Here is a 12,698-nt window from a genome sequence, read left to right on the forward strand (position 1 = left end):
CATAAATTGAAAGAGTAGAAACAACACAAGAATGGGAGCAGAGAGATCCTGGCCCAGATTTTCAGCAGCATAAAATTCTGCTGGCAGCAAGAGAGCCTGTTAGAGACCACTAACTCTGGATGGAGTCTTAAACAGCTCCTTTGGGAGCTGCTTTCGGTAGCTAGTGATGGCGGAAATGCTTCCACGTTCTCCTTTCCCACCAGCTATGCCAAATGGAACAACAGCACCCAAATTCCTTTTGGCAGAAGGGTGTCCCAATCTGGAGAGATGCGACTGATTTCCAACCCTGTTGCCGCAGTCTGGTATCACACCAAGACTGACCCCAGCACAAAATCCACCTTCTGTTTTGTTTGTATCCTCCAAAATGTGTCCCTGAAATAATTATTTACTGCATATACACAGTTATTGCATCAAACACTCCCTAAGGCTTCTGGATTTTGCTTAAAGAAGCTATCATCTCCTAGATTCCAAAAGCTTAACTGAGAAGCATATGAACTGTTGCCCACTAAAACAAAGGTTAAACAGAGAACAATGCCATGATTTTAAGTAAAACACAAGAAAACCAATTACATTTTTAAAAATCCTTCTAAAACATGAACAGCAATAATTCAGTCTTCTATGAGGAACCAAAAAAAACACCTGGGGGGAGGCTTGACTCTGAAGAAAACCCTCCACAGCCCTTTTGAGAATATGGATCAACAGCTGCCATTCAAGAAGAAACACTGACGTTTCCTGTACACCGCTCTGCACCCCATTTCCCCATAACTCCACACCTCTCTCCACATGATGACAACCAGGCTGAATTGCAAGCAGAGCTGGAAGAGCCAAGTTTCTGAGCCAAGCAAGAGGGAGAGGCTGAGCTGTTGGCTGATTATGGAACAGTCTCACCCATCAAGTTTTATTTTTCCTGCTTTCTTTGTGGCTACAGAAACTTGGAAACCAAATGATTCAATTTAAAACATGTTTCTGCAGCTGTGCTGAGCAGTACAGACGAAATAAATTTAGAGAAGGGAGTTCCACTAGCTGAAAAAATTGAGTGTCTCAAGTACTTTGAAGAGGGATCATGGCGAGGAGATGCAAGAAAAGGAAAGAGGACGGGACGTCGGCTCCCACTCAGCATGGGCAGCAGAGCTCTCAAGCTGTAGCAATCGCTATGACCCCGAGCGCCCCAGCCACGCACAAGCCAGGAGCTGCAGTTCGATGTTGCCACGTGCTCCATCAGTCTGTTTACCCAAAGGATTCACTTGTCCTGAGGATAAGTGTGTTATGCAGCTTGGCATTCAGAGGTTGCAGGATCAGCCCTAAAGAAGCCCCTTCTGCCTTGAGGGTTTAAGTGGGCTGGAGTTTGAGGCATCCCTGCTTGCCCTAGTTTGAGAAGTCTCATTTTTCTGAACGTAACAATATCTCCAAATGCAAAGTCTGAAATGTGTGAGGTGTGATAAGTGCGTGCAGAAATCACACCGGTACCTCAGTGACGAGAGGGTTACTCTGTAACCCAGAATAAATACTTCAGATCTGAAGGAAAGCATGTAGCATGGATTAATACAAAAATGTATTGGCAGATTTTAAAGATTAAGATTGGCTTGGTTTTGCTTTGTTTTAAATAAAGCCCTCTAGATACCTTTGCTGCTGATGAGTAACTAGTTTTTGAATCCTTCACAATCCTTCTAGAAAGGTATTCACAGCTAATTGTTCGCTAGCGGCACAGACATACAATAACCTGCCTTCAAAGGTCTACGCAAAGACCAAAAAAAGATTTCCATCCTCACAAACCCCGAGACTTAACAAAGCGTTTTAAGGTCCACAAAACACAGCCCCCTCAAAACTTCCGTTTCTGTTTTCTTCAGACTCCTATGCATCTCTTCTGCTCCTTCCATAAAGCTTCTTTAGGGAGCGGGACTAAAAGGTACTTTTACTTCTCTACTCAGGCTATGATGAAATCAGATTTCATTTAAGCAAGAAGTATCTGCCTGCTAGAAAGACTCTAGGAAATACCAATGAACAGAAATTCATCTACGAGCATTTTAAGTAGTTGGGCAGTTTCTGATTTCATTTTCTAGTGCTTCCAGGTGTATGTGTTTTGACTCCTCGTTAACCTGACCTCTCCATTTCACTGGAATTATTACTCACACACAAAGGCAATCCCTCTTCTGATACAAAAAAAGAGATAAGCTTCTGCGGAACCCAGCAGTTCTTTGGGTTCACAGCCAAATAGCGTTTGCTAAAACAAAGCACATACACTATTAAAGTCCATCTTGGTGACATTTATGTATGTCATAGAGGTCATTTTAATAGTAGATTTTTATTTTCTATGTTCACAGCAGACTATTTCCCATAAAATACTTGTCTATTGTGAAACAAAATCCTCAGCTACATTCTCTTACAGATTAAAAAAAACCAACTTTGTGTTTTAATTCCCTGAGGAAGAAAAAGCCACGCGCTGCTGTATTCCCCACATTACCTCCTCTCCCAGAATCAGAGCTCAGCTGCATAGATGCTAATTTATATCCTTCAGGGTTTTAATCCATCCAGTTAGAAAACATTACTAGTGCAAAAATACAGCTACAAAGTTGAAAGAAAAAAAACCTAGCAACTTCCAGTCTCTGCATCACCGAGAACTTGAAAAAAATCTGAACTTTGTCCTATATCCTTGTTTAAATTGTTATTCAGATGGCTTTTCAGGATTATCCCAGAACAACCAGTGTTCAGGTTTGTTTGAGTGCTGTTTTGTTTTTCTTCCAACACAGCGATCCAGTGCAAAGTGCCAGAAACGTCTTCTGATTCCTCAAAAAAAAAAAAAAACAACCCACAAACAAACAAAAAACCAAAGTAGAAAGCAGTAAACAGTGAAGAATGAAGAGAAAGATATCAGAGAAGGCACGGAAACCAGTAGGAAAATAAAATTAGAATCTTCCACATGTTGCATCACTTTCACCACTCCAATTCAGTGTTTGTTTTTCTGAAGATGACAAATAACCCTACACATCTCCAGGTTGTGCTATCACATGCTTGTATTCTATGTGGAGAAAGATTCCTTTCTTTTTTGCAGGGACTGAGTCCATTGCCGGGGGGGGGGGCGGCGCGGAAATGGGACAAAAATTTTAAAAAAAAAAAAAAGTGAGGTGAAAGGGTTCAAGGTAACTCGCAGTTTTTAGACTCATAAGTTCTCCGAGAGTCACTTGTGGGTTATGCCACCAAAAAAGTCAGAATTACCTTGGCTTTGTGCCAACCATCACTGCCCAGCCTTTCACTGGAAGTCTTTAATACTATTTCAGCATTTGCATAAGCTGCTCTTCAGAAAACTCACATGATTGTAAAGCAAGCACTATGTAAAGGTAACAGGCCTTTTTTTGCAGAGTCAAAAGGCTACTGTGGATGCTATCTGGAGAATAAAGTTTACACAGAAAAAATAATAACATGGCATAACTATGGGGTAGGTTTTTTATTTGCAGAACATCGAATATTTGCAGAACATTATATACCACCTGTGGCTGTGTGAACACAGCCTTCCCTTTGTTTAGAAACATTTTTTCAATTGTACAGAGAAATAAAATCAGAATTTTCCTCGACTCCCTTACTAACTATGGGTCTTGCAGGCATATTGGTACCTATTTATTTCGATACCATGTAATCAAAATAACGAATAATCCTAAACCCCAGTGCCCAGGAAGAAAAACGGCTAACAAGGATGTACTGCTTGTAACATACATCTGGGGTAGTGCAGAATGACAACACCAGGCAATAAGTTCAGTGAAAGGGGAGAAGTAGCACTCCTAACCAAAATAATTCTATGAGTTAAAAAACTGTATGTGTACCAGGGATGTTTTTCCAAGTTCCATAGCACAGAAGAACAGCAAGAGACTGCTTTGCTCTCATCAGGAGCTATACGAAAAGGTGAGAAATCTCCGATTTCCTTGTTCAATAATAAGGTGCTTTTAGAAGCTATTTATCCAATAGCCTGTTCATTTTTTCTATCTTCTTTAAAAAATAAATAGAAAAAAATGGAGTTTCTTGTATTTAGTCTTTCCCTCTTTTTTCTGTCCTTTTGCTGGACTGAAAAGTTGAGACAGGTAATGACTAAAGGGTCACCATGTCAGCCAGGCCTTTGAGAATGACTCAAGTACTAGTTCTTGGTCTTGACTACAGTCATGAGACATTTTATGGGGATATTAAATTCCAATGCCCACCTGGAAAATGACAGCTTGACGGAGAGAGCAACACTGCCTGTCAGTTCTGTGGAACAAGGAAGCTGTGTATCTGCTCATAACTGAGCAATCACTAACCTAAGACTCAACGGGGAAAACGCAATCACAAGCTATTTATTCTAGATCACCACTGGACACTGGTTTGTGTAGCAAATAGCTGTCAGATACACGACTATAAAATACTTCCTGTACAACGGAAAGCTACCAACTTCCCCTCATATTCTTTGCCTATGAAACCTAGTGCCTTGGGAAATCTCTGGGATCATTTCCACAATGCTACGCGTGTTCCATTCCCAAAGGCTGAACACTATTAGACCCAATGCCGGGAGGCTAGCCCAACCTAACTTTCCCTGGAAAAAAAAAAAAATTCCAGCACCAGAACTTCTAGACTTTGAATGGAATCCAGAGTCTTGTACCGGCTGGCTGAAATATAGACGCAGTGCTGGAGGAAAGGAGCTGAACACAGCCACACTCACTGCTTTCTCTAGGCTGCAACATCAGCTGCACAGCTCCACCTGAACAGAGCAAGTGGACTAGGCAGTCATTCCTCTGGGATCTGCTCCCTCTGCTCACAGATATGGACTGGCAGCAACACACTAGCTTGTGAGCTAAGAGATGTGGATTGAAACCTCTCTGGGAAAGGAGTTGAAAGTACATTTCTGTGTGATTGTTCCAGCTCCTACAAAGAAGAAGAAATGGCTGCCCTTAATTTGGCAATTACCAGAATTTCCTAGGTACGCTCTAAGACTAGGCACCAAAGTAAAGCCCTGCAGGGGACAGGAGAGTGGGCAGAATCACAGCTAGTTCTGCATTCCAATCTGTTTTAGGCAGGACCTATGCACAGGATTCCTCCTATGGGGGCAATTCCAGGCATGCTCAGAGACAGAGATCTCTATGCTTAGGGAATGCAAACTCAAACAAGGAGGTGAGTTGAGGCACTTCCAGCATTAGGCAGCCACTGAGTGGGAATGCTTTGGATTGTAATTTTAAGTGCAGGCAATTCAGAACTAAGTAAATCCTACTTTAAGAAACAAACTGGTTTAGTGGATACCCTCTTACACATTCCCCTATAAAGCACAAGCTTTGGCTGGGGAATTCAGCCATTACTGTATATATGTAAAAAACAAACAAACAAAAGCCCAACGACAACAAAACACAAAAACCAAAACCAACCAATCAACCAAAAACCCCAGCACACTAACCCTTCACTGCAAAATCAGAGATTTGCCAAAGGGACACCAGCAATTTTTGGCCACATGAATAGTGCCAATTAAGATGCAGTCCTAACTTCTGAAAAAAAAAAGAAATCCTGTCTCTGAATGCCCCTCTCTTGCTTCCCACTTCTTCCAGGCTGACTAGCCAGTGGAACGACTGCCATTCAAAATACATCTGGAATCCACTCATTTATTGCGTCCCTAGAAAGTCTGCCCAACTACAGCTCTTTGAACTAGCAGTTGTGTGAAAGATCTTGAAGAAAAATGTGCATTTACTAGTGGCACAGAAAGTACAAACAGAGGATAGCAATGAGAAATGCCATCCAGAAATGCTCTTGGGAAACATAAAATCAAATGTTCAAGAAAACAGAAGTCTCTGCTAGATATACAACACTTCCTTCATGACACATGCAGGTAGGGGGCTGGGATATGTGCCTTTTATTACAAGGGCAAATGTTTCAGTGTGCCTCAACTGCTCATCAGTGTAAAATGGGAGATTAACTCCCCTTACCCACATCTCGTTACACTTGAAAGATCTGTCTCTTACGCGACGCCGCGAAGTTTATCAGTTCCTCGGCCACATGCAGAATAGCCTAAAGCGTTTTATGCCAAGGTGAAGGAAGCACCCCGGCTGCTTCCCTTGTGCTCGCAGCTGCGGAGCGCCAGGCAGCGCAGCGCAGCGGAGCGGCGGGCGCGGCGCTGAGCGCAGCCCTGCCCTCTGCCGCGGGGAGCGCCGCTCGGCGCGCACGAAGAAAGCCCGGCCCCCCCGGGGCGGGGGCACTCAGCAGCATTAGCTGGTTTTGCCACCTTTAAAACCCCCGCGGAGAATGGAGAAAAAGAAAAAAAAAAAAAAAAAAAAAAAAAAAAAAAAAGCAGAGCGCGTTCAAAAGCAGGTCCCTGAACTGCATTCTGGGGATCTGCCACAGGTCTTGAAAAACTGAGAGGACAAAACACAGAATCACAAAATCACAGAATATTAGCGATTGGAAGGGACCTCAAAAGCTCATCCAGCGCAATCCCCCCGCCGGAGCAGGAACACCCAGATGCGGTTACACAGGAAGGTGTCCAGGCGGGTTGGAATGTCTGCAGAGAAGGAGACTCCACAACCTCCCTGGGCAGCCTGGGCCAGTGTTCTGTTACCCTCACTGAGAAGAAGTTTCTTCTCAAATTTAAGTGGAACCTCCTGTGTTCCAGTTTGCACCCATTGCCCCTTGTCCTATCACTGGCTGTCACCCAGAAGAGCCTGGCTCCATCCTCCTGACACTCCCCCTTTCCATATTGATCCCCATGAATGAGCTCAGCCCTCAGTCTCCTCTTCTCCAGCTCCAGAGCCCCAGCTCCTCAGCCTTTCCTCACACGGGAGATGCTCCACTCCCTTCAGCATCTTCGTGGCTGCGCTGGACTCTCTCCAGCAGTTCCCTGTCCTGGAACTGAGGGGCCCAGAACTGGACACGATATTCCAAATGCGGCCTCACCAGGGCAGAGCAGAGGGGCAGGAGAACCTCTCTGACCTACTGACCACCCCCCTTCTAAAACAGCCATGAATAATTATGTTTCAGCATTTACTATGCAAAAAGACAACAATTCCTTAACAGTTTTTTGGTTTATGCTCATCATAAACTATGCAGCCTATCCCAAAAATAAAAGCCAGCATATCCCATGCTAACTGACAATTCTTTACAGTAAATCGGGATTCATAGACTTTGAAAAATCATGGCTGCTGTAGGGACCTTGAAAACTTCAGATTACGAAGTACAGTAGCAAGTTGTCTACAGTCCTAAATAACCACTTATGTGTGCTGCAACAGTTATATTTTATATGTCAAGTCTTTAGATCGGATAGAGTATAGCTTCTGTTGTATGACCTGTAGGGGAGCACAATAGGCTCAGATAACTTCCATAAATATTTTACACAAATACATTAGCATGTTTTAACTTTCACTGACCATAAAATATTCAGTAACTGAAAGGAAACCTCTTTATGCATGTCTGTCACTTACCCACATTTGGCAACTGGTGCTACTCAGTGCGATAGATAAATGACCCTCTTCTTCTTTATTTTCTCCATTTTTTCAAGCTTCCCTTGTGACAATGGGGAACTACAACTTAAAAATGATGAGGACTGTCAAAGTGGAATTTACTGCAAAAGAAGAGAACAGAAACTGCCAATTTGTCCAGCAGGTATTTGTAGATAACTTACCAGAGATTGTTAGCTTCTTTAGAATGCTTCTCAGTCACATACTGCTCAATAAAAATGCAGTCAGACTTTAATTTTGCTGAATGCTACAGGAGGTTTTAAATAATCAATTTGACTTGCTGAAATTTGTATTGTAAAAGGTAAGCAAGCTTAAGTAACAAGTATAGAGCATTCAATTTTATTGTAATAAGATTCATGTATCAGAAGACTTCCTTTCTGTACTATATAGGAAAACAGTATTGAAATGTGGGAGTAGTTTTAGTGAAGCAAGATTCATTTAACTAATTGAGGTATTATGGCATAAATAAGCTACAATATTTAAACTGGAAAAAGAGTAACTTGATCTAATCTACATAGTACAGCTGCATTATATTTAAAAAAAAAAAAAAATTGACAAGCATTTTTGTTGTTGTTCAAAGGCTTTTTCTGCCCCAAAGGAAGCAGCACACCAGTGCCGTGTCCCCCAGGAACTTTTCGTTCGGAAGGAGCAGCGCTGACATCGCACAGCTGCTTGACATGCCCAGTGGATTTCTTTAATCCCATGCCCGGCCAAAAAGCCTGCCTTCCGTGCGGCTCAGAGGCAGCGCAGCCTGCAGAAGGGCAAGAAACATGCGTCTGTCTGGGGAAAGGTCAGCTGTTTCAGGTACGGCAGCAGTCCTGAGAAAGCTGTTCAGTTTTAACACACACCAGCATGACTTCATGCTTTGTTCTTCATCCTCTTAACCTCACCTGCTCTGCCCTATTCAGTCTCTCTCTCACTTCCAATTACACAGACCCACAGGGAGGGGGACGGGGACACCAGATCCACATACGTTCTGGGTTTCTTCAGGGCTACATCAACCATCCGCCTTTGCTGGTAGGTAAAGGGTACGTGTACGGACATAAAAGTTTTGTCTGATCTTGGCCACATAAGGTGCAATTCTTAAGGGAGCAAGGTACAGAACAGTATCTGCATGAGAGCACAGGTTCCTAAACAAATATCTGGGTTTTCTTCCAGCCTCGCGACGCTCGCTGCACGTGCCTGCCAGGTTACTGGAGGTCCTTAGGTGATGGAAGACATTGTGTCAGACAATCATATGATATTTGTCGAGATTCAGCCTCCCGAAATCAGGAAGGACAGTGTTTAACCAAGAAAGGATGGGTTCGTTATTGCTCAGAGAAGGTATTTCCATTTTTGCATTAGTTAAATCCAAAGATTAAGCAGAAACTGCCCTAAAAGCAAACTCCCAAACTCTTTCTTCAGAAGGCACAGATGTCACAGCAACCAAGTGTTATTAGTGTTCTCAAAGGAGGCTGTGCCTCTTCTTCAACCTGAAATAGGAAGCCCAGATTTCCCTTCTCACTTGAGGAACACCTGGACATAACTTGTACGGCTATTTTATTCCTTTTTTTTCTCCTCCTGCAGGTTTGTACTGTCCCCAGAGACTATCGAGGATATGACAAGGTTCTTGGCCTCTGCATTTGTCAAACTGACAGTCTGGAGAGTGTGTGTAACTCTCAGTGTAGAAGACAACAACGAGATACTCTGCAGGTCACTTGTACAGGGAAAAATGCTCAGCTTTTTATCACTTACAGAAATGGGAGCAAGGTAAATGCTGTGATTATTTTCACAGTCTACCTATTTTTGCTATGCTTTCTAGACTTTTAGTAATCATTTACCCAAAAAACCCCCTCATTCCTTTTGTTTTTCTTAGAAAATTATAGAAAGCAACAAACAAAACCCTCAAAGACTATTCTGTTGTATGCATAGCATATTTCTGTACCTGGTCTTATATTGCAACTGTGCAAAAAATTAATGTAAAGAAAAATCTGAACTCTTCTTCTATTAGATTGCTGTTTTCTTAGAAGAATTAAGAACAGTTCTACTAAGACCATACTTCTCTTTAAAAGACATCTGCTCTTTGGAACAAAGCAAACACGCCCATCCAACATACATCGTGAAAATGAGTGGTAAGGGAAAGAATAACAAGAGCTACACTATTATCTGGGTATTAAATGGGGTTTGTATACAACAAGCTTCTCCGTTATATTTATAACACAAACAATAAGAAATCTTGATGCTTATATCCTGATAGCACGAAGTAATACAACTTCATCACCATGCAAAATTCATCCCACTCAGTCCCAGAACATTAATCTAATATCTGCGTGTTTCCAATATTACAGAAAAGGACAGATATTCAGTGACACATCCCCCTGAATTCCCTAAATTACGATCAACAGAGTTGAACGATATCTTTGCCTGTCAAAAAACTTCTTTCTCAGGTCCTTTATCCTGACAGATTTTCTCTTGGCCTAGAGATTTTAATTTGCTTTTACCAAGTAGAATTAGCTAAACAACTTTTTTTCCAGGATTCCACAATCAAACCACAGGCCAAAAGCACTATTTGCACAACCATGTGAAAATCTAGTAACAAAAACAGGAGAGAATCATTTGCCTGTGGTACCTCTGTACAGTTTGATTAACTTCAGCCAAGTTAAACCAGTTGCTACTTAGGAAACAAGTCTTGCGACACCAAGCAAACCCCAAACACTTTGAATAAGGCCCAAGCATTTTAAAGCATTGTCCCAGAATAAGAATAACATATTAAAAAGTATACACTTTTCAGATTTTGTAAGTCTTACTTGGGGTCTTTGGTGAGCTGATACTGCATAAAGTAGAAGGAAAAACAACGTCCAACGTATTGAAAACCAGAAGTGACCAATGCTTTTTGTACCACTTCAGGGAAAGGATTTTTAGGGGTGTATAATCCTGACCCACAACTGTTTCACAACTTCATCATGCTAAATGAGGCTTCATCGCATCATGAAAACACGCCTTCTTCAGCAACAGCTCCAGGTAAGTTCTCCTGTAAAAAGCCCTCCTATAAAGCTCCAAAGCACGTATTTAATATAACTGCTCTGAGAATTAATTGTGCTTCGTCACATCAACCACCGGCAGTACTGATAGGAAACAACAGTTACATCAAACAGTCCTCACCATCTTCGCCTTGCCGAAGAAGCCGTTTACGCTGAGCGTAGTGAAGTCAAACAAAAAGCTTTGCCTTCTCCGCGCTGCAAGCCAGAACCTCTGCAGCCGCAGCCCAACCCCGCTGGTCAGCAGGCTGCTTCCCTCGGGCCACTGCCGTTTGCTGGGGGCCACGAGGAACAGCTCTGGGCAGCTGCCGAGCGCCTACATCAGTGTGCATACGCCAGGGCGCACGGCCCCCCAGGGCTGCTATCCCCACCGTGTCCGCAGCTACGCAGGGAGGACAGAGCCCAGAAGCAACGATCAGACCTGAGCTTCTCTCATTTCCTCCCACATCTTGGCTTTGTAGTCCTGATCTACAGTTTAGCTCATTCTTCAGGTCTAATCTACACCATCCTCTCCTCAGCTCTGGGCACTTCAGACCACTTCCTTATTATTCCGACCACTCGTATTCCTCTTGGAGAGCAGGACTTTAGTCCCTCTTCAGTGTCTGCAGAGATCTTTTTGAATCTGTAAGCAAGCCAAATCTGACTAAAAATAAAGGGAACAGATCCCTTATAAAGGCTGCCCATTTTGCAAGAAGTGCTGCTTCTTTATCAGATGCACCTCAGCAGAGTTGTTGCAAAAAAACCCCAAGAAAATGTGGTGCACAATTATTCAATGTCAGGAAAATGCCAGTGGCATGTTTGCATGCTGTCTTGACAATAAACTTTATTCTAGAAACCAAATCTGTGTTTATAACCCTTAGTCATAAAGATGGAAAGGAAATGCTATATCCTGCAGTTGTTCTGCAGACAGAAAACAATCAGTAATGATCCAAACCTAATGAGGTCTGTGCTTTTACAGTGAAGTCTGACCATGAAGAACGTGGGTCTTCCTGGGTACAAAGCCTGAGTCCTTCAAACTCCACATCAAAATTAATAGTTACCGGCATCTTAAATCCTATCGCATGCATTCATATTAATGTTACCATCATGTTCGTTGTCTCCAAGGAGCATTACCCAGTTTACGATGTGTAAGTATAAATGGTGAACTAGAATAACTTGGCTAATACACTTTTACAGAAGTTATGGAGAATAAGGCTGATCCTCGGTTATTTAGTGGTATGAATGAACCTTGGGTGACAACTATGCCGTGATGAATCTATGTTGTAATTATAAGCCTCCACCAAAAAAGGGGCAGTGGCAAGAACTGACTTTTTAACTTTTGCTCCTAGGAACAACCTGTACAACACAAATGCTGAATTTGACTGGGGAGACTTTCGAAGCCTCAGAGAGGAAGTAAGACAGGCCTCCCAAAAATTCCTCTTCTTTTTCCAGTTCCAGTATCCCGGTACCTATGTGCTACGGCTGGGTAGCAATCGGCACAAAAAGATGGTTTGTATCAAGGATTCCTCTCTTTGCATTTGCAATGCTCCTCTTAGCAAAGCATTTCTTGTTCCATATGAATATTTGGAAATGCAGGAAATGTTAAAAATAATAGTGAGCAGCTTTTCATTTTGAACATCATGCTGTACAGGTGAGTACAGCAAAAAATACGTAACTTTGTATACCTGTGTGCGACATATACGACTGCAAAATGGTACAACAGCTGCAAAGCTTTGACTCAGTGTAACAGACAAAATAAAGCTTTGTATTTAAATAAGCATGCATATTTAAATCAGATTAAATGACATGACTGGCATTTCTATTTATGCTCATTTATTAAGTACATTAGGGTCATGCCACTTGGAGGACAGTGCTATGAAGAGGGGCCGTTCTTCCCCACAATACCTCGATATGCCGTACAGGTGGGCATTGCAAAAAAGCTAGACCTCCTCCTGAAACCTGACTGGACGGCAATTACTGGAGTAATCACAGGACTTCTTGTATTGCTTATTACATCTGTGGTATTGACAGTAAGTAATGATTACACAAAATTTCTTTTTAGAGGATATTAAAGTTGAAAATTAGCATAAATTGCAACTAAACTTTATGTTTTATATATGGCGTAAAATGCAACTCTATGAATTTATCCAGCATCACTAAAGCCCCAGTATATATAGCTATTACTTAGGCCACTTAGAGACACTCAAGTTATAGGTGAATTTAATTTCTGTTTTCTGATTCATTAGAT

This window comes from Caloenas nicobarica, chromosome 26 (genome assembly GCF_036013445.1).
Source record: "Caloenas nicobarica isolate bCalNic1 chromosome 26, bCalNic1.hap1, whole genome shotgun sequence".
In the NCBI taxonomy this organism is placed as follows: Eukaryota; Metazoa; Chordata; class Aves; order Columbiformes; family Columbidae; genus Caloenas; species Caloenas nicobarica.